This window comes from Elephas maximus, chromosome 13 (assembly GCF_024166365.1).
Source record: "Elephas maximus indicus isolate mEleMax1 chromosome 13, mEleMax1 primary haplotype, whole genome shotgun sequence".
NCBI classification, from domain to species: Eukaryota; Metazoa; Chordata; class Mammalia; order Proboscidea; family Elephantidae; genus Elephas; species Elephas maximus.
The window spans coordinates 55899605-55922074 of NC_064831.1; the positions used below are offsets into that span (position 1 = coordinate 55899605).

General features: G+C 37.7%; 1 long non-coding RNA gene across 1 annotated transcript in view; it reads left to right on the forward strand.

Moving 5' to 3' along the window:
* The first annotated feature begins 7562 nt into the window (after positions 1 to 7562).
* LOC126088010 (uncharacterized) overlaps positions 7563 to 22470 on the forward strand; it is a 39633-nt gene continuing 24725 nt past the window's right edge. The window contains exon 1 of the long non-coding RNA XR_007519921.1: positions 7563 to 7764. This is a non-coding gene — a long non-coding RNA (uncharacterized LOC126088010). The remainder of the gene's footprint in view (positions 7765 to 22470) is intronic.

Sequence of the window (22470 nt, forward strand, 5' to 3'; positions counted from 1 at the left end):
AAACAATTTAGAGATTGTAGCAATCTTTTTTTTTTTTTTAATGAAATAGAACAGGAAATATCATGGTAAGAATTGTTTTGTGGGGGGAGAAATGTACATATATATACATATATACATACATATACATATATATAAATATTCAAGATGCCCTGGTATGCTACCTAGATTTCCTCTTCAGGACTGTAACATTCATTCTCTCAGCTGTTTGAGTGTTGTCAGTCAACAGCTTTTAGCTGAATTCCTCCCCAGGACTTGCCTTTGACCAAAGAGAGCTACTTGCCAAAGCCACTCCTTCTTCCTGAGTACAGCCTTATCCAGTCAGTGGCCAATGCAAGTGTATAAAAGGCCTGAGCTCCTCTCCCCAATTCCAGATAACTCTGAAGCGTCACCCCAGTTAAAGCGGGATCTGCTGAGGCCTTTGTTGCTCCTTCATTGCAACCCAACTTCTCCCTCTGCCCACTCCTGATTCCTTCGTTCCCCCACAAGTTCTGATCTCAGGGAACTCCCCAATAAACATCCTGTGCATCAATCTCTGTCTCAGAGTCTGCTTCCCAGGTAACCCAACCTGTGATGATATACGCACGTATGCCTGTATAGGGTCTGAATGAAAAATTATTTCTCACTGTATTGGCCATAAAGCTTGAAAACCCTTGCACCTAGAAAAACTTGTGCAGGAGACACTGCTATGGTCACTGGTATATTGTTGATAGTAAAGATTACAAAAACTACATGTCTGTCAAAAGGAGAACCTTGATATAATCATACAATGGAATATTATATGGTAATTAAAATTAATGAAATATGACATCTATCGACACGGACAAATCTCTAAAACACAGGGATACATATCAACTTCAGGAGATTGGCTACCTATGGCAGTGAGAGGGAAATGAGATGAGGTTAGGGCTTCAACTGTAGTATCATACAACTTAAAAAAAAAAATCTAAATAAATATGACAAAATTTTAAGAAATATTTATTTTGCGTGTGGGTACAAGGATTTCTTTAAACTTTTTTATATTTAAATATTCTAAAAATTAATTTTTTAAATTAATTATTGCTGCAGAAAATCTACATATAAAACCAAAGCATCTTTTTCTTACTATCAGGAACAAGACCACTTCCTCTAATACAGGATGTTCAGTCAGAATCTAACAGCTCATGGAATACAGACATTCTTTTTTATAACAGTTTGGCTGACTTATTGTACATTATTATTTTTTCTTCCCCTGTTTTCATTATTACTAAGATTCACTGTCATGAGAATAATAAGAGATCTCATTGTCATGAGAATAACAAGAATTCAAGTTTTGCTGGCATTCTCTTTGAAAAGTAATGCAATAATTAAGTATGAGAAAATACAAATCCCTAGGTGTGCGATGCACAGGCAAAGATAGTCTTCATCATCTTCCATCCATTTCCATAAAGTTTTTTTTGTGTGTGTGATTTTTAAAGTCAAGTTTATTGAGGTTAAATTTCCATACAGTAAAATTCACCCTCTAAGTGTACAGTTTGATGAGTTTTGCCAAATTATACACCTGTGAACTATCACTACACTCATAATATTTTATAGAACATTTCTGTCACCCTAAAAAGTTCTGTCACATCCCTTTGTAGTCAAACCCCCAACCCCATCCTAGCCCTTGGCAATCGCTGATTTGATTTTTATTCTCATAATACTGCCCATTCCAGGATGACATACAAACGTTGCTGTTGCTGTTAAGTGCCGTCAAGTTGGTTCTGACCACACTGACCCTATATACGACAGAACGGAACGCAGCCCAGTCTGGCACCATCCTCACAACGGTTGCTACGTTTGAGCCTGTGGTTGCAGCCACTGTGTCAATCCATCTCATCGGCAGTCTTCCTCTTTTTTGCTGACACTCTACCTTACCAAGCATGATGTTCTTCTCTAGGACTAGTGCCTCCTGATAACGTGTCCAAAGTACATAAGACATACAGATAGAATCATATAATGTGTAGCCTTTCGAGACGTTTTTCACTTAACATAATGCAGTTGAGAGATTCATCCATGTTGCGTGCACCATGTTCATTTTTATTGCCAAGTAGTATCCCATTGTATGAGCGTACCGCAGTTTATCTATCATTTTCCAATTGAGGGACATTTCTGTTATTTCCAGTTTGGGTAATTATAAATAAAGCTTCTATAAATATTCTCATGCAGGTGTTTATGTGGACATACCTTTTCATTTTCCTTAGGTAAATACCTAGGAAGAGAGCTTACTGGGTCTTGTGATACTTGTCTGTTTAATTTCATAAGAAATTGTCAACTGTTCCCTAACGTGGCTGTACCATTTTGCATTCCTACCAGTAATGTATGAGAGTTCCAGTTGCCCCACTTGTTACTGTCAAGTTTTGATTCGTTGGATTCTTTAGGTTTTTTTTTTTTTTTTAGCCATTGTAATTGGTGTATAAGGAGCCCTGGTGGTACAATGGTTAAGTGCTCAGCTGCTAACCAAAAAGTCAGTGGTTCAAACCCACCGGCTGCTCCAAGAGAGAAAGATGTGCTTCTGTAAAGATTACAGTCTGTTTCTGTAGAGATTACAGCCTTGAAAATTCTATGGGGCAGCTCTACTCTGTCCGATAGGGTTGCTATGAGTTAGAATTGACTTGAGAGCAATGGGTAATTGGTGTGTAATAGAATCTTATTGCAGTTTTCATTTGCATTTCCTTAACGACTAAGTTTCCATAATATTTTATACAAGAAAATGTGTCAAAGGTTGGATTCTCACTAAATCATCTTTCCTACCCTGAAAGCTGGATTCTGTCAACTTTTCAACTCTAAAATTGTTGTACTCTGTGAAGCTCAAAAAGGAGTATTAAAAACAAACAAACAAAAGCAAAAACCAAGGGTATTTAGCTGGCGATGGAGGTATGGTTGTTGCAGTTTAATAGTAGTTTTACATTTGTGGTGATAGGTGAAAAGCATACGGGATGAGAAAGGACAACAGAAATATCATTTCCATTACATTTCTGGACCTTCAGGATACTACCTTTTGTATCACACGGGGCATCTACGATGCAAATGAAACTGACCAAGTTGCATTAGAAGAAGAAACTCAGTAGAGGTTAGTGTTGCCATCCAAAAGCATATGTAAGTGGTACATCTAAGGAAGAGACTAAAAAAGGAAACAGAATAAAAATGCAGCCACTAGTGAAGCTACAAATTACGGCAAGAAGTGGGTTGTGGCATTGGGAGAGTCCCATGCTGGATTCTTTACTTGATCTTTTGTTTTATCCACTTTGGTTCAGCTTTCTTTTTCTACAGTATATGTTCCAAGTCGAACATTTTGCCTGTGTAAATCTATATCATCTGTAAAATTTAATGCATAAGCTTTATTAATACTTGGACGAATGCGCATATTTAAGGAAAGGCAAGATTTTAAAATACTAGTAAGTCCTATGCTGAAAGCAATCAATGTAAAATCAATCTTTACATCTAGAGAACACAGTGAGCCTATTTATAGAAAGCTACATAATGTAAAAAGACTCTAATTGAAGTTACGTAGGGGTTTCCAAAGCAACAGGGAAATTGAAGCAAGCACATCTGGGGGTTAGAGTCTATTAGAAATAGCTGTGGATCAAATTATGGGGATTAATTGATGATGCCCACCTAAGTCCACAGAACTAAGAAATTCAAAGAATTCAAATAACTGAATCTGAAGCTGATTTGGATAGACCAGAGTATCATCTAGATACATAAAGCAGTAATAAAAAACTGGACAGATCTATCCTCCTAAGCAGAGTGGGTCAGAAAATACCTTCCAAGGTAGAATTTGTTCTTGTCACTACTACCACTTTGAATTGTGAGTGAAAGACTTATGGCTTGAGTGAGTGCATTGTCCATAAAACAAGAGTTTTTTGCAGATGTTAAGCAGATGTAGAGCGAGATCTGTGACTTTCTGGGACTGGAACAGGAAAGACACTTTGACACATGTTCTGTTTGTCAAGAAACTGTGCTCCGGGACTGTGATTATGGGAAACTTTGTATCTCAGGCCTAAGAAACCTCATTCAATATTTTTCTTTTTGGCCTAGTTAAAGTCCTTGGAAATGGGAAGTTACAAAGCTAATTTTTTTTTTTTTCAGGAACTAACTGTGCAGATCCTTCTGAGAAACTTCTGTGTTTCTTTAAAAAAAAAATCCAGAGCACCAATGTTCACTGCAGCACTACTCATAATAGCCAAAGGTGGAAACAACCTAAATGTCCATCAACAGATGGATGGATAAACAAATGTGGTATATATGTACAATGGAATAGTGTTGTTGTCGTTAGGCGCCACCCAGTGAGTTCCAACTTATAGTAACCCTATGTACAACACAACGAAACACTGCCCAGTTCTGCGCTATCCTCAAAATCATTGTTATGCTTGAGCCCATTGTTGCAGCCACTGTGTCGATCCATCTCGCTGAGGATCTTCCTCTTTTTTGTTGACCCTCTACTTTACAAAGCATGATGTCCTTCTCCAGGGACTGGTCCCTCCTGATAACATGTCCAAAGTATGTGAGACAAAGTCTTGCCATCATTGCTTCTAAGGAGCAATCTGGCTGTACTTCTTCCAAGACAGATTTGTTCATTCTTCTGGCAGAAGTGGAATAGTACCCACCCATAAAGAGAAATGAAGTCCAGATACATGTACATGAAGTCCTACAACATGGATGAACCTTGAAAATATTATGCTGAGTAAAATAAGTCAGTCACAAAGGAAAAGATATTATATGATTCCACTTATATGAAATAAGCAAAGGTATCTGGTAACCGCTATTTGGCTTTGCTCTTCATAAAAAAAAAAAAAAAAAAAAAATTTTTTTTTTTTTTTTTTTTATGAAGAGCAAAGCCAAATAGCGGTTACCAGAGGTGGGAGGGAGAGGCAAAGAGGGAACTATTGTTTAGAGTGCATGAGTTTCTGCTAACGGTGGTGGAATAATTAGGAAACGATAGTGGTGATGGTTACATAACACAGTGAACATAATCAGTGTCAGTGAAATGTACATGTAAAAATTGTTGAACTGGCAAATGTCTTGTTATATATATTTTTACCATGATAAAAAAAGGTAATTTAAAAAATCAATAATTTCACAGGGAACAGGAAAGGGATTTTTTTGCCTAGGATGAGGACTACAGTTGGAGGACCAGGAATGAGGTAGCTCATGGAAGGACTTATTTATTTTTGACTCGTTCACCATTCAAAGCAATTTACAAAAAAAAAGACCCAAGCCTGTTGCTATCAAGTCAATTCCAACTCATAGTGACCTTACAGAACAGAGTATAACTGCCCCATAGGGTTTTCAAGGCTGTAATCTTGATGGAAGCAAACTGCCACATCTTTCTCCTGAGAGCAACTGGTGGGTTCGTACCTTCAACCTTTTGGCTAGCAGCTGAGCACTTACCGCTGTACCACCAAGGGCTCTTTAGAAGCTGTTTCAATATTAGTAAATATTTGTCCAGATTTGGGGATACTGGGAGAAAACTTTTGATTTTCAATTAACCATCTCCCTTCCACGCCAAGCAAAACCCCAACTACATCTTAATCATTCTACCCTTTTGAGTATTTTATGATCAAGGCTGTAGTTGCTTGAAGGACTTCTCAGATCTGTCATTACATTACCTATCATTTAGTCTGTGAATATATATTGTTCCAGTTCTTAATTACATAGTTTATAACAACCTATGTATTTGGATAGAATGATTATAATTATCATCATTACTGAAAACATTTGGCTGTCTGTATACATGTCATGGATTGAATGGTGTCCCCCAAAAATATGTGTATCAATTTGGCCAGGCCATGTTTCCCAGTATTGTGTGATTGTCCACCATTTTGTCATCTGATGTGATTTTCCTATGTGTTGTAAATCCTGTCACCACAATGTTAATGGGATGGATTAGCAGCAGTTATGTAGATGAGATCTACAAGATTAGATTTTGTCTTAAGTAAAACTCTTTTGAGATATAAAAGAGAGAATTGAGCAGAGAGACAGGGGGACCTCATACTACCAAGAAAGAAGAGCAGGAGTGTGTGTCCTTTGGACCCAGGGTCTCTGAGCTGAGAAGCTCCTCGACCAGGGAAGATTGATGACAAGGACCTTCCTCCAGAACTGACAGAGATAGAAAGGCTTCCCCTGGAGCTGACGCCCTGAATTTGGACTTACAGTGTACTAGGCTGTGAGGGAATAAATTTCTCTTTGTTAAAGCCATCCACTTGTAGTGTTTCTGTTACAGGAGCACTGGATTACCAAGACAATACATATCTATACAAGTAGGCATTTATGAAGGACATTTCACAGACACATTCCCTTACATATTCCCAATAATAACCTCAACACAAGACAATTATATGATAAATTTCCCATCTCACATTTTTATCCCTAAAACCCAACCTGAAACCCTGAAACCCCAAAAGAAATTGGACAGGAAAATATACCTGGCAGATACTCAATAAGTGATGATCAGCCATTGTTAATTAATTGGCCTTCATAATTCTCATTTTGTGAAGATGACAAGCATTTATTTAGATGATAAGGTGTCCTTGATCCAGTAGTGTCTTAAACTTTAGAGTCTGTACAGGAAACATGTTAATCTTTAGTAAAAACAGAGCTCATTCAATTGTGTTTTAAGAATCAGCTATCTACTGTAAGACCACAGCCTTCAGTATGGATTACACCTTAACATAAAGAAAACAAAAATCCTCATAATTAGATCAAGAATCAACATCATGATAAACAGGGAAAAGATTCAAGTTGTCAAGGATTTCATTTTATTTGAATCCACAATCAAAGTCCAAGGAAGCAGCAGTCAAGAAATCAAGTAACACATTGCACTGGGCAAATCTGCTACAAAAGCCCTCTTATCAAGTGTTAAAAAGCAAAGATGTCACTTTGAGGACTAAAGTGTGCCTGATTCAAGCTATGGTATTTTCAGTAGAGAAAAACTGGACAACAAATAAGGAAGCTAGACAATGAATAAGGGAGACTGAAAAAGAATTGATGCCTTTGAATTATGATGTTGGCGAAGGGTGTTGAATATACCATAGACTGTCAAGAAAAATGAACACATCTGTCTTAAAAAAGTACAGCCAGAATGCTCCTTAGAAGCAAGGATGGCAAGATTTTGTCTCACAGAAACTTTGGACATGTTATCAGGAGGGACCAGTCCCTGGAGAAGGACTTCATGCTTGGTAAAGTAGAAAAAGAATAAGATCCTCTATGAGATGGGTAGACACAGTGGCTGCAACAATGGGCCCAAACACAGCAACGATTATGAGAATGGTGCAGGATCAGACAGCATTTAGTTCTGTTGTACATAGGGTTGCTATGAGTTGGAACTGACTCAATGGCACCTAACAACAATTGTAAGGCCGCCATTTGAAAAGTTACATGCAGTACCCTTTCCTTCCATCTCTCTCTCTCTCTTTTTTTTTTTTTTTTTTGCTTTCTTCTCTGTTTTATAACAGACACAGATGTGTTACAACAACACAGCAAGGTTTTGCAACAGAATGGCCTTGAAATAGAATACTGCCCATTTGAAAATTCAGGCAATCGAACTCTGCCTGCTAGGCTTCACGTGTTATTTCCTATAGGGAAAGCAATTGCCTTTTTAGGAGACTGTTATTCTTTAAGAGATCTTGCATGTCTCTCTTCATCAGAGTTCTCACTTGCTGTAACAAGCAGCGACTGCATTGCATCGAAGACATACTCCTATGGTCTACAAGTGTTGCTTTATTCACTAAAAAGCAGCCTCTGAAAGTAAGTAAATGCTACTACTTGGGAACTACCATAAGGAGTCCTGGTGGTGCAGTTGTTGAGCACTCAGCTGCTAACTGAAAATTTGGCAGTCGAGCCCACCAGCCACTCCTCGGGAGAAAAGATATGGCAGTCTGCTTCCGTAAAGATTACAGCCTTGGAAACCTTGTGGGGAAGTTCTGCTCTGTTCTGTAGGATCACTATGAGTCAGATGGTAACAGGCAAGGGGTGGGTAACTACCACAGTGTTTCTTATTTCTCTTAAAAATGGTAAAAATTTCTGGAGGCACATAAACCCTTTAAAAATTTACTGTAAATTTCTACATACTTGAGGTGCATCAGCCAACGAATTAAAGAGCTGCAATAGTTCTCTGAAACCAAAGCCTGTTTCTCAAAAATGTGTTCATCTCTGTTTTTTGCAAGAGGCCTCATTACTCAGGCCACAGATGACTTGCTTTGGTGTCACGGTTGGGTTTTTTTTCCCCCTCAATTTTGGTTCTGATATGAAATTGAAGTGATAAATAGCAACATGTGGGCCACCCTGATACACTGAAAATTCTCCTTAGGCTACACATGGCTCATGATAACTCTGTAATATGCTGTCATTAGAACTGCTTATCAGGACATCTCAAAACATTTTGTAAACATGTTGTTTCTGCTCAAAGCCTGCCTGACGAAAGTAACTTTTCTCCGTTCGTTCTCCATTTCTACTCTCATAAGGCTGTTTTGGTTTTTTCAGTAGTTGTGGCTAATTTGCCAAGGTTCTTATAAATGTCACAAGCTGTGGGTTTGCTCAGTAATACGGTTTTCCTAACCACACAAAAGCAAGCTTGGCCAATCACTGGTCTCAGGATTTAGCGAATGACTTTTGTGACCAGGCACACAATTTGAGAGTAATTAGGTGAAACCTAAGTCTCAGATCAAATATGACTCCAGAGCCATATAGGATGTTTTCTTTTTCTTTTTCCCCCCATAGAAGTTTCTTGGGTTCTTAGCTGGTTGGAAAAGCTTTCCAACTCTATAGTTGGTTAACTTTTTTCTATAAATCAGGATTTTTTTTTTGGTAACAGCTTTATTGAGTTATAATTCACATACCACTCACCATTTAAAGTGTATGACTCAATGGTGTTTAGTATAGTCACAGACTTTTAGAGCCTTTACCAAAATCAGTTCTAGAGCATTTTCTTCTCCCCCAAAAGAAACCCCACACCCATTAATAGTCATGCCCCATTCTCCCCTCCCCGCAATCCCTGGCAACCACTAATCTGCTTTTTTTCCACTATGGATTTATCTGTTATGGATGTTGTTGTTGTTAGGTACTGTCGAGTCTGTTCCAACCGACAGCAACAGTCTTAGTCATCTAGTGCTGCTATAACAGAAATACCACAAGCAGATGGCTTTAACAAAGAGGAGTTTATTCTCTCACAGTCCGGTCGGCCAGAAGTCTGAACTCAGGGTGCCAACTCCAGTGAAAGGGTTTCTTTCTCTTTTGGCTCTGAAGGAAGGTCCTTGTGATGTATCAGTCTTCCCTTGTCTGGGAGCATCTCAGCGCAGGAACCTCTGGTCCAAAGGACACGCTCTGCTCCCGGCACTGCTTTCTTAATAGTATGAGGTCCCCAACCCTCTTCTTGCTTCCGTTTTATCTCTTGAGAGATAAAAGTTGGTGCAAGCCACACCCCAGGGAAACTCCCCTTTATATTGGATCAGGGATGTGACCTCATAAAGGTGTTAACAATTCCACCCTAATCCTCTTTAACATAAAGTTACACTCACAAAATGGAGAGCAACCGCAGAATTCTGGGAATCATGGTGCAGCCAAATTGATACACACATTTTTGGGGGAACATAATTCAATCCATGTCAGCAACACTACATACAACAGAGTGAAACACTGCCCAGTCCTGCACCATTCTCACATTTATTATTATGCTTGAGCCCATTGTTGCAGCCACTATGTCCATCCGTCCCATAGAGGGTCTTCTTTTTTTTTGCTGACCCTCTACCAAGCATGATGTCCTTCTCCAGGGACTGGTCCCTCCTGTTAACATGTCCAAAGTATGTGAGACGAAGTCTTGACATCCTTGCTTCTAAGGAGCATTCTGGCTGTACTTCTTCCAAGACAGATTTGTTTATTCTTCTGGCAGTTTATGGTATATTCAGCATTCTTCACCGACACCATAATTCAAAGGTGTCAACTCTTCTGTGGTCTTTCCTGTTCATTGTCTTGCTTTCACACGCATATGACGTGATTGAAAACACCGTGGCTTGGGTCAGGCACACTTTACTCCTCAAAGTGACATCTTTGCTTTTCAACACTTTAAGGTCTTTTGCAGCAGATACGTTCAATGCAATGTGTCATTTGATTTCTTGACTGCTGCATCCGTAGGCATTGATTGTGGATCCAGGTAAAATGAAATCCTTGACAACTTCAGTCTTTTCTCCGTTTATCATGATGTTGCTTATTGGTCCAAGTGTGAGGATTTTTGTTTTCTTTATGTTGAGGTGTAATCCGTGCTGAAGGCTGTGCTCTTTGATCCTCATCAGTAAGTGCTTCAAGTCCTCCTCACTTGCAGCAAGCAAGATTGTGCCACCTGCATATTGCAGGTTGTTCATGAGTCTTCCTCCAATCCTGATTCTGCGTTCTTCTTCATATAGTCCAGCTTCTCTGATTATTTGCTCAGCATACAGATGGAATAAGTATGGTGAAAGGATAGCTGGATATTTCATATAAATGGAACCATGCAATACGTAGTCTTTTGTGACTGGCTTCTTTCACTCAGCATAATGTTTTCAAGATTCATCCATTATTGTAGCCTGTATAAGAACTTCATTCCTTTATATGGCCAAATAATATTCTATTGTGTGTCTATGTGTATATATATATACACCACATTTTGTTTATCCATTCATCAGTTGGACATTTGAATTGTTGCCACCTTTGGGTTGTGAATAATGCTGTTATGAATATTCATGTGCAAGTTTTGTGTGGACATATGTTTTTGTTTCTAAATAAGCTTTTACTGAGCAGTTGAATGGTAACTCATGCACTGAATAAGTTGTTAGCTACACTCTTAAGTCATTCCTTGTGTAGCACTTGAACCTGTTGGGAGTTACATAAAACTGTTTTCTTTTTAATCTATTTTGTTTCCTAGTTAATTAGTGAAAAGTAATTGCTCACCTATGTAACAGGGTGAAAAGACTGGCTTCATTATGACTTCGAGAGTGCAGAATCTCTCCCACTTGTTGCAGCATCTACATGGCACAAAGAAAAGTGGAATTTTGTGTGTACCCAGCTCCGGTTATTTTGAGAAATGGGGAAAACTAGACTGGCCTTTGTGGTCTGAATTTCCGGTTTGGGTTAGATGGTTTGGTTTGATTCCTTACATTTTTGTAAGTACCATTGCTCAAAAAATGTGGCAGTGTGTTCCATGTTGCTGACGATTCTCATCATAAAAAGAGCAAGAAAAAGCAGCTGGTGCAGTCTTCAGCAAGGGAAATCAAGCACTGTCCTCTTAAATCCATTACAAAGCAAATGTAGTCATTCTGTTTGCAGGGAAAAGTCACCCATCACGCACCATGATTTTCACTGATGGAGGAAAAACTTTATTTTCATATCAAAATCCATTAACAAAAAGGAACTGGGATTCTGAATTTCAACTCTTGTAGAAAATAACTATGATTCTTTAGGTCAAAGCTGCTTGGTTTAACTTCAGGTTTAGGGTTCAGACTATTCTCAGGCTACTGGCTTTGTTCAGAAAATCAAGCACCCTGTACAACTCTGAATTAGAAGTCCCCCCAAAAAATTTTTTTAAACCCCAAACAGACTACCAAACAAACAAAAAAAACCCTAGTTTTCTTAATTACGCTGTATTTTATAAGATTGCTCCTTCTAAAATTAGCTCTATGATGGCAAAACAGCTGGATAAAAAGTGAAAAATTCAAGAACTCTTGCTGTTAGAGACATATAATTTCTCTTTGATTCTTAATCTCCGTATTTTTGCAGTTGTTTAAGATACATAGAACCATGGTACGTTAAAATGTATTCATTTAGGTCAAATATATATGGGTTTTTTATTTCCTGCCACATGTTGACCATCTAAAAATAGAAATACTTTTTTTTTCAGTTGTGCTTTAGGTGAAAGTTTACAGCTCAAGTTAATTTCTCACTCAAAAATTTATATACATATTGTTCAATGAACAAGTTTTGGAGCATAATTTTATAGGAATTCTCAGAATGAGAACTGAACACATTTTTTTCTGAAGCAAAGTTTGCCCTTGGCCAACAAAGACTGTCAGAGACTCAATTGTATTTTTACCCAATCTGACAATTATGGACAGTTTTTTATATATATAGTAAAATTGAGTTTTGGCAAATATGTAGAGCTGTGAAACTACCACTGTAGTCAAGATACAGAGTATCCCCCCACAAAAAAAAATTCCTTTGTGCTACTTACACCCTTGCGATCAAATTCTCCCCTACGCTTAACTCTTAGAAACAACTGTTCTCTGTCCCTATAGTTTTCTAGAATGTTATGTAAATGGAGGCATACAATATGTAGTCCTTTTGAGTCTGGTTTCTTTCACTTAGCATAATGCATTTGAGATTCATCTATTTTGTGTGTATCAAGAGTTCATTGGTTTTTATTGCCGAGTAGTATTCCATTGTATGGATACCACAGTTCAGTTATCCATTCTTCAGTTGATGAACATAGAGGTTGTTCTAGTTTCGGGTTATTACAAATACATCTTTTACAGCCATTTGTGTTCAGGTTTTTAAAGTGAACATAGTTTTAATTTTACTTGGGTAAATAAAGAGTGAGATTGTTGGCTTTTATGGTACATGTAGGTTTAACTTTTTTAAGAAACTGCCAGACTGTTTTCCAGAGTGACTATACCATTGTACATTTCCACCAGCAATGTGCAAGAATTGCAGTTGTTCCCTATTCTTACAAGCACTTGGTATTTTCAGATTGTTTTATTTTAGCTACTCTAATAGAGATGTGGTAGTATTCTCAGAGTGGTTCTAATTTGCATTCCCTTCATGACTAACGAGGAGTCCTGGTGGCACAGTGGTTAAGAGCTCAGGCTGCTAACCAAAAGGTCGGCAGTTCGAATCCATCAGCCGCTCTTTGGAAACCCTATGGGGCAGTTTTACTCTGTCCTATAGGGTCACTGTGAGTCAGAATCAACTTGACCGCTACAGGTTAGGTTTTAGTTTTAATGACAGATGACGCTGAGAACTTTTCAGGTGCTTTTTTGCCATTCTCTGATGAAGTGTCTGTTCAGACTTTTTGCCCATTATTTCATTGGGTTGTTTGTTTTCTTATTATTGAGTTTTGGGAGTTCTTTATATGTTTACATAAATATATATTATAAAGTCATTTTATACTTTATATATAATACAAAAATTTCTTAATATATAGATTATATATTATAAAGTCATCTATCAGATATGTGATTTACAAACACGTATTTTCCCCTATGTGTGGCTTGTCTTTTTGTTTTCATTGAGAGGGGCAGTCTGAATGCTGAGCCTGTCATATTCCTGGAAGCAGAACTCTCAAAATTCAACTTTATACGCCCTACAATTTATAAAAATATCCGAAAGCCTTACCTGTTTAAAATATAATTACATGTTTTTCTGACACCAAAACTTTAGGAAGAAGCAGTTAATGAAATTAGAAAGAATTCACAGTGCTTGGTACTTAACTATGCTGTCATGAATTCTACTAACGGGCATGTTGGATTTACATCGAAATACCAAAGAAGACTAAAAGTCTAATAGTGACCACAGTTCCCTTTTTTTTTTTGGTAACATTTCTCAGAAAATGAGTACATTAAACCAGGATCAAGTGTGTCAGTTGTATAGAAAATGATGAGTCTCCATAGTTACACTAAACATAACAAGAACAAAGGGGAAATGTCTTTCAGTGGTTGATAAGCTAACCGGAAGTGAGTCTTGCTATACTAGAATGTTAGGAGTGTTTTTAAACTGAAGGTTTCAGATCGTCCTGTATTACCCCTTGCTCAAACATAAGTCAAAGTCGTTATGGAAAAAAACACATGTGTAGTCAAAGCTAAGACTCAGTGTATAGATGCCATGCAGAAAAACATGATGCAGAGAACTTTTTTGTGGTTGGCTTAATTCTCTCTGTTGTTTGTAGTATTTGCTCTGAAGTCTAACTCAATAGTTCTAGCAATTAAAGGGAAAGGAAACTTTCTTAGTCCAATATTATATTAGCCCTACACTCCACCTGGAAATGACTGTTTTATATAAAAAAAATTTGGTATGTTTTATGTACATACCAAATTAGTCTTGGAGACTGTAGTGTTCAATTGTGCCTAGAGTATTGTGGAGATTCAGTTAATTAACAGACAATATATAATAGACTGTTGTAAAGAAAGCATGCACTGAGAGCTTTAGGGAAGGAAGATGCCTGGGATCCAATCCCCATTTTAGGGCTCCCTGGCACTATGGCCTTGGGTAATCCACAACCACGCTGGGCCCCAGTTTCTTCATCAGTTACCCTACTCTTGGGTCAAACTGCATTGCTGCTCCCTGTGCACACTACGTGATTTCCCAATTCAGTGTCCTCGTCCTTACAGCTAACTATCTAAAATGCCCTTCCCCCATCGCTGCATGACTAAACTTGCCTAGCCATCGCATCCTACTTCTTATAATCCTCTTAGTACAAATACCCCTCATCAAGCTTCCTTGAAGCTACTCCCACTACAAGTTAGCTTTCCCTCTGATCTCACACAGCATCTTCTTTTAACCCAGCCATGTCACTTAACACTTTATAATCATATTGTGACCATTTATACATTGTACATATATACGTTATATAGATGTCTGCACTATCCTGCTTTTCTACTAGGCTGGAAGCTCGTGAGGGTAGGGACCATCACTGCTATATATTCGTAGCCTCTCCCCTGCCTCCCCCTGCACACCTGGAGACTAGCATAACACATGGAAGGTTTAATGCACTCAGTAAATATCTGCTGAATCTGAAAAGAAGGAGAGAATAGTCCTTTCCTTGCTGATGATAGAGGGCTGCGTCAGATGAGAGCTTGAGGCCATTTCCAGCTTTTAAACTAATGATTGTGGAGCACTGAAGGGGAATGCTGGATATAAATCAGGAAGGAATAAGCAAGGAAATTTTTATAAGCTATTTATCCATTAATGGGAAAAGGGGATACTTGGGTGCATCTAAAAGCAGAGATAAAGAGGGAAATTGCTGCAAGAGTAGAAAGTGACAGAAACAGTACAGGGTATTCCAGTCTAGTCATTTTTCAAAGTTCTTTTCTCAACTGCATTTTTTTTTAGACTATGCATACCTCTGTGTAGCTGGCATATTATGTACCGGATCTTGAGAGAGTCCCTGAGGACTTCAGCCAGAAGGTGAATTGCATTTTCAGAATGCAGTTAACGATCTCACCGATATAACGTTGAGTGAAAGAAACTAGACATAGAAGAGTACAGGCTGTATGATTCCACTAATATGAAGCTCAAAAACAGGCAAAACTAATTTCTGGTCATAGAAGTCAAAATAGCAGGTACCTTTGGGTACCTTTGGAAATATTCTGTATCTTCATCTGGGTAGTTGTTACATGGTATAGACACACTGCAAAAATGTATCAAGTTGTACAGGTAAGATATGCACACTCTAAGTTATATCTAAATTCTAAAAAAAGAATTATCAATTCTTATTGCTGTATAACTGATAAGCAGGTATAAAAAAATTTAAGTAAATCAGTATGTTTCCTCAAAAAATGGAGCATACTTTTTTTAAATTCCAGAGTTTTCTCCAGGAACCTGTGACCAGATGGCTCTCATAAATAATGCATCAAAATATGGTTAGGACTAGAACTTGTGATGTGTGATAAAAAGAAAACAGCCAACGATCACATGGTTTACTCTTTTTGACTTGCAGTGCAATTTTCTGGAAGAGCTGGGGTCACCAATGAATTGTCCTGTGTTAGAACGGAATGAGTACTGATGAGAAGACTCGGGGGCTGTAAAACCCCGATAAGTCACAGGCTTTCTGGACATCAGATATTTCATCTGGTAAATGGAAAAAAAATATTTTATCTGCTCAAAAGTAGGGGATAGGATCAAGTGATCTCTTAAGATCCCTTCCAGCTCTTAAAATCTTTGGCTTTGTGGACCTTGGAGCTGTCAAGAACAACCTGGTGAAAGCTTTCATGTTATTCCAAGTGGGGAAGGAAAATAAATCAGTTTTTTTTTTTCCTCTGTAAATAATAAGTAACAAACAATGCAGGTGGCATTGAGGTCATGACAAAGTGTAAGAGATCCAAAGCAGAAAACATCTTTTCAGACACAGGGAGCTAGCTGAAACCATTTGCGGTTGTTCCCTGAGGATTTCCCCAGCCCTCAGTGAGGGGTTTACCTAACAAAGCTTTTAAAAAAAAAAAAGATAAGGAACATTTTTAGACTTCAACAAAGAAAGCGTTGTATCGTAAGTTTTTCCCTTGTGGGTTCACATTTGTGGAGGATAAATTCATTGCAGAGAATTGGGTTTTGTAAAATGTATTTTTATGAGCGGAGAAGAAGGGCTAACCTAAGTTTAACTGCAAATACGATCTCACAGCCAGCAGGTATCGCACAGTGTCATCTCGGCTGCCAATACCTATATTGAGCATCATCTCTATTTTTCTAAGAGGCAGCTGAGACCCAGGGAGGCTAAATGATTTGCCTACGGTCACACTGCTCAAGGGAGCAAAGAGCCAGTGGTCAGTTGCATCTCCCATTGAGCCATGCTGCCCTCTGTGGTTCCTTTTGGGTTGACATGAACTCCATCAAAGAGGCAGAGAGGACTTCTGCTGTTCTTTATTGTACTCTGCTCTTTATTATTTCCTTTTTTTCCTGGTGACTATGGACTTTTTTGTGGACTCCTTTTGCTGCTCCTTTTCTATTTGTTCCAGTTGTGGGGTTCAGCTATCAACTTTGGCCCCCTGTCTTCTTTTTTGATGTGTGCATTTATTACTATAAATCTTCCTCTGAGCACTGCTTTTGCTGTGTCCCAAAGGTTTTGGTATGTTGAGTTTTCATTCTTGTTTGGTTTTAAGAATGTTTTTAATTTCATTTTTAATTTCTTCTATTATCTAATAGTTTTTAAGTAAGGTGTTATTCAGTTTCCATGTATTTAGTCTTTTTTCTTGTTCTTTCTGTTATTGATCTCTAGTTTTATAGCATTATGATAAGAGAAGAAGCTTTGCATTATTTCAATGTTTTTGAATTTATTGAAGCTTGCTTGTGGACTAAAATATGATCTATTCTGGAGAATGATCTATGTGTGTTGGAGTAGGTTGTGTACTGTGGTGCAGTTGGGTGGTGCGTTCTGTATATGTCCATGAGGTCAAGTTGGTTGATTGTGTTATTTAGATCTTCTTTCTGTATCTTCGCTGGGTTTCTTCCTACTTGTTCCGTCCCTCATTGAAACTGGTGTGTTGAAGTCTCCTACTATTATTGTAGAAATGTCTATTTGTCTTTTCAATTCTGTTAGATTTTGTTTTATGTATTTTGGAGCTCTGTCATGGGGTGTGCAAATATTTATCACGGTTATGTCCTCTTGGTGGATTGACACTCTAATCATTATATAATGCCCTTCTTTGTTCTTATAATGGATTTTGACTGAAAGTCTATTTTATCAGAGATTATTATTGCCACTCTTGCCCTCTTTTGGTTACTGTTTGCTTGATATATATATTTTTTTCATCCTTTGATTTTTAACCTGTTTATGTTTTTGTGTCTAAGGTGTGTCTCTTTGTAGGCGACATATTGCTGGGTCATTTTTTTTTTTTTTTAAATCCATTCTGCCACTCTCTGTCTCTTGACTGGTGCATTTAAACCATTTACATTCAGTGTGATTATCAATAGGTATGGATTTACTGCTGCGATTTTGTTATGCTTTTTTTTTTTTTTTTTTGGCGATGTTAACAGTTTGTTCTGCTTTATCTTCTGTACTGAGTTCTTTTTGTTTATGGATTTTCTTTTCATATCCTTCATTGTTGTTGATTTTGTGTTTACTGTCCTTTTTGTTTTCATCTTCTTTATTTTGGTGAGTAGGTGTATTAAATTTCTTTGTGGTTACTCCACTGTCCTTTATTTTAAAAGCAATTGAAAAAGTGGGAAGCTAATAGAATTGAGAGTTAGAAGATCTGAGCCCTTCCATTTAAAACTGGCTGTGTATGACCTTGGAAAACCATTTAACTCCTCTCGACCTTGATTTCCCCATCTGAAATAGCACTTTACACCATTACTGAAGAGAGATCAAAACTGAAGTAACCTATGAGAAAATGGTATAATCCAAAATATTATTATTAAATGGGGAAATTCGTATCTACCATATTTTTACACCAATAACAAGCAAAAAAATTAGTATAGCATGCTTGTGGAAATATCTGGGGAGGAGGAGGGTGTGGTTGGCAAACAGAATAGAAGGTAGAACTTATTAAAATGCGGTACTTAGTGAATGAAGGGATTAATGATTATAAAACAATGGTAATTGATAAAATGCTCTGAGTGAATTCCTGTCAGCTGCAGGGCTGCTGTCATTACACACAAAAATCAGTGATCCTGCAACAGAAATGTTCTTTGTTTATTTATCACAACAGTCTAACATAATCACTTTTAATGTCTCCAAAGAATACTCCCTGAAGTGTAGATGCTGGCAGTAAAAAGAACCTTTATTCCAGTATCCATTTCTCTAGCTCCTGCCACACTTCGCATTATCAATCTTCTTTAATTTGTGACTAAAGGAGAAAAATGGGCATCTTTTCCTCTTTTTAGTGGGAGTGTAAATTGATGAAATTTAATGGAAGGCTGTCAGACAGTACAAAGTAAAAATTTAAGTGCACACACTTTTCCAGTCAAAAATTCCATTTTTCATAGCTGTCTTAGAGAAATGCTCACATACGAGCACACAGAGGCATGTACAAGGATTTTCACTGCAGCCTTGTCTGAAATAGCAGATAACTAGACTCAACCTAAACAATCATCAGCAAGAGGAATGGCCAGGTAAACTGTGGAATATCCAAACCCTGAAAAACTGCATAACCACTGAAAAAGTGAAGCTTCAACATGAAGGAAACAAAACAAGTTGCAGGACAATATGTACAATGTAACATCATTAACTCAAATGAAAAACAAAGTCATATATTTCAATACGTATGGAAATGATAAACAAAGGTCTTGAGGATTACCTAGAGGAAGAAAATCAAGTGACCAGGCGGCCAAGGGAAAATCTGCATTCTCTGTATAGCTTGGATCTTTAAAACAAGAAGGTATTCATGTATTATTTGGCTAATTAATAAAAATACAGTTTAAAAATACTGAACACTAAAATATAAAAATTAAAAGAGTGGACATTTTTTATCTCAACTGAGAAACAGCTTCAAGGTTGTAGATATATCTTGGATTTCCCAGAGTTATAAGAATGAAACCAATTAAAACTGAATATTTATGATACCTGTTATTCAAGTAAATAGTAAAAAAATTTACTCAAGAATCAAAATCATTTAAAATATCTGTATACTGGCTATCATGTAGGAAAGCACCTAGTAATTGACTGATTTTTCTTTTTGTCTAGATATCAAACAGACATGCATTGAGGTTCAATCTTCATGTCACCGACTTTAATTTCCTTAAACAATTGTTGTGTCCCTTATTAATATTTTACATTGATCAGGGCCTGTTTCAATGACATGGATGCTCCATTTTGGCACTGGTTTTTTCCCCCGATCACAAAAGTATCACATGCTCAATGTGGAAAAAGAAAAGAGAAACTATTGAATGTAATGAAGAAAATAAAAACATCATCCCATCATCAAAAAGAAATAGTGTAAATATTTTAAGGTGTTTTTCCCTTTGCACATAAGGAATTGGGTAAATACTACACATATAGTTTTGTGTCCTTTTTTTCAATTAACATTTTATTGTAAGCGTTTGTGTACATCATCACAGATTCTTTAAAAATGACTCTAATAGTACAATGATATTCAAAGTATAGATCTGCCATTATTTATCTATCTATTCTTTTATTATAGGAAATTTAGCTTGTTTTAATTTATTTCACTATTATATATAACACTGTGAAAAACACCCTTGCATGTAACTCTTTGCCTCCATCTTTGATTGTATCCCTAGGATATATTCCTAGAAATGGATTATGGGATTGTGCTGGGTATTTGCGATTTGCCCTCTCCCCCCAACTCTCTGTCTTTCTAGATTGCACCTCCTGGGTCTCTTGCCCTCTGGCTTCCTTGGGATTTAGTAGATGGGTGATCAGAGGGCAAGAAGCAAAAGAAGTCTGGGTATTTCCTCTTTACCCTTTTCCTGCTTTGGGACACCAGCTGCAGTGTCCCTCTCCACCATCCCAGCCCCCTGCCTTGGTGGCTCTTCCTATATGACCCTTTCTGGCTCTTACTGAGATCCATAGATTATTTCCTTCTTTTGCCGTTTTAGCTTTAGGAGTGGTTAACAGCCTCCCACCGTTGCTCTTCTCTCAGGTGCCTCAACATCCCTGCCTGTAATTAGTCCCTTTATTAAAATCTCTTCATTTATACCATTGGGGTAAATAGTCTTTCCTGTTTGGAATCCTGAAAGACACAGGGTTAAAAAGTATAATTTTAAAAAATTGATATTTTTGAAATATAGTGATAGATTACTGTTGCTATCAAGTTGATTCCGACTTGACAGATATTGCCAAATTGCATTGCAGAAAGGTCATGTCAATTTACACACCCACTAGTAAAATTTAGAAAGCCTGATGAGATGGGCTCTTGAAATTTTGATAGATTTTTGAAGGCATGCAGTCTCCTTTTTGTTACCTTCCTCTGTAATGTTGCTTATAGGCAAAGGGTTCTGCCCTAGGCCATCTGAAGAAAAGTCAATTCCAATTCATAGCAACCCTATGTACAACAGAATGAAACACAACCCGGTCCTGCGCCATCCTCACAATGGTTGTTAGGCTTGAGCCTATGATGTACCCACTGTGTCAATCCATCTCATCAGGGGTCTTCCTCTTTGTCATTGACCCTCTACCTTACCATGCATGATGTCCTTCTCCAGGGACTGGTCCCTCCTGATAACATGTCCAAAGTATGTGAGACAAAGTCTCACCATCTTCTCTTCTTCGGAGCATTCTGGCTGTACTTCTTCCAAGACAGATGTGTTCGTTCTTCTGACAGTCCACGGCATACTCACTATTCTTTGCCAACACCATAATTCAAAGGCATCAATTCTTCTTTGGTTTTCTTTGTTCATTGTCCAGCTTTCCTATGCATACGCATATGAGGCGATTGAAAATACTATGGATTGGATCAGGAGCTTTTTTTTTTTTTGGGTCAGGCGCACCTTAGTCCTCAAAGTGATAGCTTTGCTTTTTAACACTTTGAAGAGGTCTTTTGCAGCAGATTTGCCTAATGCAATAGTTTGATTTCTTGACTGCTGCTTCCATGGGCATTGATTGTGGATCCAAGTAAAATGAAATCCTTGAACAGCTTTAATCTTTTCTCTGTTTATCAAGATGTTGCTTATTGGTCCAATTGTGAGGATTTTTGTTTTCTTTATGTTGAGGTGTAATCCATACTGAAGGCTGTGGTCTTTGATCTTCATCAGTAAGTGCTTGAAGTCCTCTTCACTTTCAGCAAGCAAGGTTGTGTCATCTGCATAACGCAGGTTGTTAATGAGTCTTCCACCAATCCTGATGCCACATTCTTCTTCTTATAGTTCAGCTTCTTGGATTATTTGCTCAGCATACAGATTGAGTAAGTATGGTGAAATGATACAACCCTGACACACACCTTTTCAGACTTTAAACCAATCAGTATCCCCTTGTTCTGTTCAAACGACTGTCTCTTAGTCTATGTACAGGTTCCTCATGAGCACAATTAAGCGTTCTGGAATTTCCATTCTTTGCAATGTTTTCCATAATTTGTAATGATCCACACAGACAAATGCCTTTGCATAGTCGATACAACACAGGTAAACATCCTTTTCAGCCAAGATCCATCTGACATTAGCAATGATATCTCTGGTTCCACATCCTCTTCTGAATCGAGCTTGAATTTCTGGCAATTCCCTGCTGATGTACTACTGCTGCAACCATTTTTGAATGATCTTAGCAAAATTTTACTTGTGTGTAATATTAATGACATTGTTTGATAATTTCTGCATTCTGTTGGATTTCCTTTCTTTGGAATGGGCACAAATATGGATCTCTTCCAGATGGCCAGCCAGGTAGTTGTCTTCCAAATTTCTTGGCATAGATGAGTGAGCATTTCCAGTGCTGTATCCATTCGTTGAAACATCTCAGTTGGTATTCCATCAATTCTTGGAATCTTGTTTATTGCCAATGCCTTCAGTGCAGGTTGGACTTCTTCCTTCAGTACCATAGGCTCTTGATCATATGCTACTCCTGAAATGGTTGATTGTCGACCAGTTCTTTTTGGTACAATGACTCTGTATATTCCTTCCATCTTCTTTTGATGCTTCCTGGGTCATTCAATATTTTCCCCATAAAATCCTTTAATATTGCAACTTGAGGATTGAATTTTTTTGTTCAATTCTTTCAGGATGAGAAATGCTGAGCATGTTCTTCCCTGTTGGTTTTCTAACTCCAGATGTTTGCACATTTCATTATAATACTTTACTTTGTTTTCTTGAGTGAAAATATTGAGATAATAT